Genomic DNA, 5,000 nt, shown 5'->3' with positions numbered 1-5,000 from the left:
TGTGTGTGTGCGTGGTGTGTGGCGTGTGGCGGGTCAGAGAGATGATGAAGCACACAGAAATGCCGGGAACTGCCTCGATCTGTACCTCGCCAGCTAGCAGACCTCGTGTTTCCTCTCACCAGCCTTTGCCAATCCCTCCCACCACCACCTCCTCCCTCGCTCATGTCACTGTCTCCTTACCTCCACCACCACCACCACCTCCCATTCCGCTACGCATTCCTCACCACTGGATTATTAAGAATCAAATTAATACCGTTGTTTGAGGACGTGGTGGATGTAGAGCACGTGATAAGGTAAGATAAAGGTGACAGTTCCGTGAAGGTATAAGGGACGAGGTGGGGCGGACTCTGACATAGTGGGGGGTGGGGTGAAGTAACGTGGGTGAAGCCAATACCGTTCGTGGCTGTTTGTTGACGTTTTCCGAGTGTTATCTTGGCAAGGGAGGGCAGTGAGTGTTTAAATATGGTACGTACATGTGTTTAAACGTCCACATATAGCTACCTTTGGGTCTAAAAAAGGTAGATTGAGTTTTAATAAGAAAGATTAGTAGTGGTGGTGGTGGTAGTGGCAGTGGTGGTGGTGGAAGTAGACGGGAAGAGAGAACAGGAAGGAGAACTGTGGTTGGCAACTGTGGTGGTAGCGGTGGTGGTGGTGATGCAGGTGTGTGTGATGTTGAAAGTACTGCATGTATTATTCTTTCTCTTTGTCTGTGTCTGTTTGACTGTCTGTCTGTCTGTCTGTCTTTCTGTCTGTCTGTCTGTCTATCTCTGGTTATGACATTCTGAAACTTGGCATATGTGGTTCGTCTCTCTCTCTCTCTCTCTCTCTCTCTCTCTCTCTCTCTCTCTCTCTCTCTCTCTCTCTCTCTCTCTCTCATCAGTTGCCGGCTTTTCACTTTTTTTTCTATCTCTTCGCTCAGTGTGAATAAAAATGGTCATTGACACTACATTAATTATTGGCAGGTATTATAAAGACTAGCGATTTTTGAGTCCTACAGAGAGATAGATTACCACACACACACACACACACACACACACACACACACACACACACACACACACACACAGTAGATATGCACATGTGATCCGGATGCACTACAGATCTACTTTAATTTGTGAGAATTATAATTGCAACACACCAGTTAAAGCGGACAGACGTACAATTTTGCTGTTAATTGCCATTTCACAGCGCCGCAAGTCTGCTCCGTCTGTGTGTGTGTGTGTGTGTGTGCAAGTGCATCATTGTCTACAAACAGGAAACAAACCATCACACACACACACACACACATTCGATGGTGGTGGGTAACTACTGCAGTGCGGGGCCGCATAAACACACACACACACACACAGACTAGGTCAAATCTCTCTGTATATTCCGCGGCGCCTGAGTCATGGATCGTACATAAGAAGGGCGGCTCTTTTGTGGCCGGGGGGAGCGGGAGAGGGATGCAGGAGTGAGTGGAGGAGAGGAGGGAGGAAAATGTAGTCTGGGAGGAAAGCTTAGGAGTGTCTTCCATCGGCGGCTGAGATCATGACGACGAAGAGACACACTTTTTTTGTGTGTGTGTGTGTGTGTGTGTGTGTGTGTGTGTGTGTGTGTGTGTGTGTGTGTGTGTGTGTGTGTGTGTGTACCTCCTTGTAATGAATCTCAGTAATGCTCGACATAAATAAGTGACGAGATAAAACCCACAGATTCACACACACACACACACACACACACGCATAGATATACATTTAAACAGATGGCCGGGTTAGATACACACTTGCAACAGTATAAATAAATAGAGAGAAATATACATAGAAAGATAAAAATATTGACACTTACGTAGATGGCAGATGTGCTGAGTAGATAGCTTGGCATATCGACGCACACCTGATGAGAATATGAAGATATGTTAATAAAGATGATTAGATATGCTGAGAGAGAGAGAGAGAGAGAGAGAGAGAGAGAGAGAGAGAGAGAGAGAGAGAGAAATTATGTTCAAACCAATGATGAAGTAAATAACAATGATAAAAACATAACTAAAGATAGATAAAAGAACATCAGGGAATTTTAAAGAGAGCACAATTGATGATGAAGGGATTAAAAATGGTAAGAAAAATACCAGAAACACCACAGTGGCTAAAAAAAAAAAAAAACAATAATGGTGAAGTGAAAATAAAAAGAAGAAATAAGAATGAAAATAACATAGATGAAAATAATAAGAACAAAAATGACATAGAAGAAAATAATGAAAATAAAAATGACATACTAAGAATTACAAAAAAATACACAGAACGATTTCAACACGAGCAAAACTGAACATTAATAAAGAAAACAATAAAAGAGTAACATAAAGAAAAAAAAAATGATATGCAATGATAAAAAAAAAAGACGAGAAAAGAAAGAAAAGAAGCAAGAGGTTAACAAAAGGATGGAGAACTTCATGAAAGCATTGGCAACCCCGTAACCAGCTAAGTCTGTCTCCCTCTTACTCTCGCCCTCTCCCTTTACTCCAACTCTCTCCCTCTCACTCCGCTCTAGCTTACTCCTCCCTTTCACTCCTTCTCTAACTCTTCTCACCCCACTCCCCCCACTCACTCCTCAACCCACTCCCACTCTCCCTCCCCCTCTCACTCCTTCTCTCACTCTTACTCATCTCTCTCACTTCTCATCTCCCTCCCCCTCTCACACCACTCACCCTCTCCCTTTCCCTCTTCTCACTCCTCTCACTCTTACTCTCTCCAGCAGCACGTCCGCAATGCCGCTGTAATAATTAAATTTTATATCGGAAGAAGTTGTGTAGCAAGTGTGTGTGTGTGTGTGTGTGTGTGTGTGTGTGTGTGTGTGTGTGTGTGTGTGTGTGTGTGTGTGTGTGTGTGTGTGTGTGTGTGTGTGTGTGTGTGTTCGTACTTAATACATAATAATCATTTAACTTTTTCTTCACTATTTTTCTTTCCTACAATTTCCTCCCTCGTTACTGCTTTTTCCATCATCCTTTCTTCTTTTTTTTTTTTTCTTTCTTTCTCTCTCACTTCCAGTTTTTTTTTTTTTTAATAAACAGGAGTGGTAGTTCTATCAAAGCTTTTATTTCTCCTTCTTTTCTATTATTCTTATTTTGTTGCTTCATTTTCATTACTTCTCTTACATTAATTTCTTCTCTTATTTCCACTTATGTATTACACACGAAAACTTCACATTATACTACTACTACTACTACTACTACTACTTACTACTACTGCTACTGCTACTCTTCCTGGTTCTCTACATCTCTTCACTACTATCACTGTTCCTTCACTCTGCTTTATCGACCTTGGAATTCAATGATAAGCGTGATATCAGTTGACTTCTTCTTTTTTTCCTTTTAATTCCCACCAACTCCATTACGAAGTCTATGTGGTGCCCTTGCGTCCTATCACAACATCTCTGCAGTGTGTTATCTGCTATCTGTTATCTCTTCGTTATCTTCTCAATATTTTCATTCTCCTTTTCCTATCACAAGTACGGGAAGCTTGAATCATTCCCTTATCTCAGCTGTCCTTGTCTTGTGTTCTTGTAGGGCCAGCCGCCACACCACTAATCTAAACTGGGTGCACAGGCATTTTTTACAAGACTTCTATGATTCAGGTGAGAGTTGAATCAGTCTGCAATATCAGTTCAAAAAAGCCTAAGAAAAAAAAGTGGATGAAAATCCCGCTGGTCATCTCAGTGCCCCTTAAATGAGGTCCTTAGAATGTTCACACTGTTTAATATATGCCCTTAGTGTTTTCGTTACTTCCATCATTATTTCTTTAGGTTTTCCAATATTTTTTCACTCATAACGTAACTTCTAATATTTTTCCATCCTGTTCTTTCTTATCTAGTTTATTTCAACAGTTTTTTAATCTTTCCTCTTCACTGTTTCTTTTTTATTCTCATCATGAACCAAACAAGAGAGCAATCAGTAAACACAGTCGGTGAACTAATGATCATAACCCAAGGGAAAACACACAAGAACTCCCATTTCCTAGTCTTTCTGGCAGGCATCACACACCACCACACCAAATAAACACAACCGCTGAATTAATTACACGTAAAGACAACTCTCTTCCTTCACACAGAATTATATGCACCTACACACACACACACACACACACACACACACACACACACACACACACACACACACACACACACACACTTCACTCAAAAAAAAAAAAATGTGACTCCTATACCATCCTTGCAGTCCCCTTCTAACTACATAACTTGTTTGGGGACCGGCACCTCAGTGGGTCTTTTTTCATCACAATTTTTGTTGCCCTTGGCCGGTATTCTCTCTTAGTTAAAGAAATAAATCATAACCCAAAGGAAACTCACATCGAAAGCCCACAAGAAATCCCACTAGTAGTTTTTTCTGTCAAGCACCACACACCAACACACTCAATAAAGAAACACATAAGAACTCCCACCAGTAGTCCTTCTGTCAAGCACCACACACCAACACACTCAATAAAGAAACACATAAGAACTCCCACCAGTAGTCCTTCTGTCAAACACCACACACCAACACACTCAATAAATGAACAATAACAACCCTCAAACAAGTCTTGCATTTAAAAAAAAAGCACACAATAACTTCCATGCACAGAATTTTTTTCAGTAAATAAACACACAATAAGCTTCACTCCCACACTTCCCTAAATGAATAAAGTTAGAGAGTGTGTGCTGGGTGGCTGCGGGTGACAGCAAACTCACTATTTCCATTTACCCTTCCTCACAAACAACACTTGCTGGCCTACACACCACACAGCAGGAAGGCGGACGTGTAGAACCAGCAGCAGCACCAGTAACAGCACCAACAACAGCACCAGCAGCAGCGAGCCAGGTCTGCAGGTACTACTTAAAACATCGAAGCCAATTAATGCAAAAATTTAGGAGCGGTGCCACGATACGATAATTGTCTCCAACATACGAATTACCTCCTGCAGCGAGGCGTAACACCGGCGAGGGAAGGAAAGAAGGAAGGAAGGAAGGAAGGAAGG

The 5,000-nt window shown here is 41.8% G+C and overlaps 1 protein-coding gene across 1 annotated transcript in view; it reads right to left on the bottom strand.

The window, feature by feature from the left end:
* Positions 1-3,268, bottom strand: part of LOC123507681 (protein N-terminal glutamine amidohydrolase-like) — a 34,152-nt gene extending 30,884 nt beyond the window's left edge. The window contains exons 1-2 of the mRNA XM_045260800.1: positions 3,213-3,268; positions 1,825-1,872 (exon numbers count right to left, since the gene is read on the bottom strand). The gene's annotated coding sequence lies outside the window, so the exon portion shown is untranslated. The remainder of the gene's footprint in view (positions 1-1,824; positions 1,873-3,212) is intronic.
* Positions 3,269-5,000: the final 1,732 nt, after the last annotated feature.

The sequence above is a fragment of the Portunus trituberculatus genome, chromosome 23 (genome assembly GCF_017591435.1).
Source record: "Portunus trituberculatus isolate SZX2019 chromosome 23, ASM1759143v1, whole genome shotgun sequence".
NCBI lineage: Eukaryota > Metazoa > Arthropoda > Malacostraca > Decapoda > Portunidae > Portunus > Portunus trituberculatus.
This window is presented reverse-complemented; position numbering and strand designations above follow the sequence as displayed.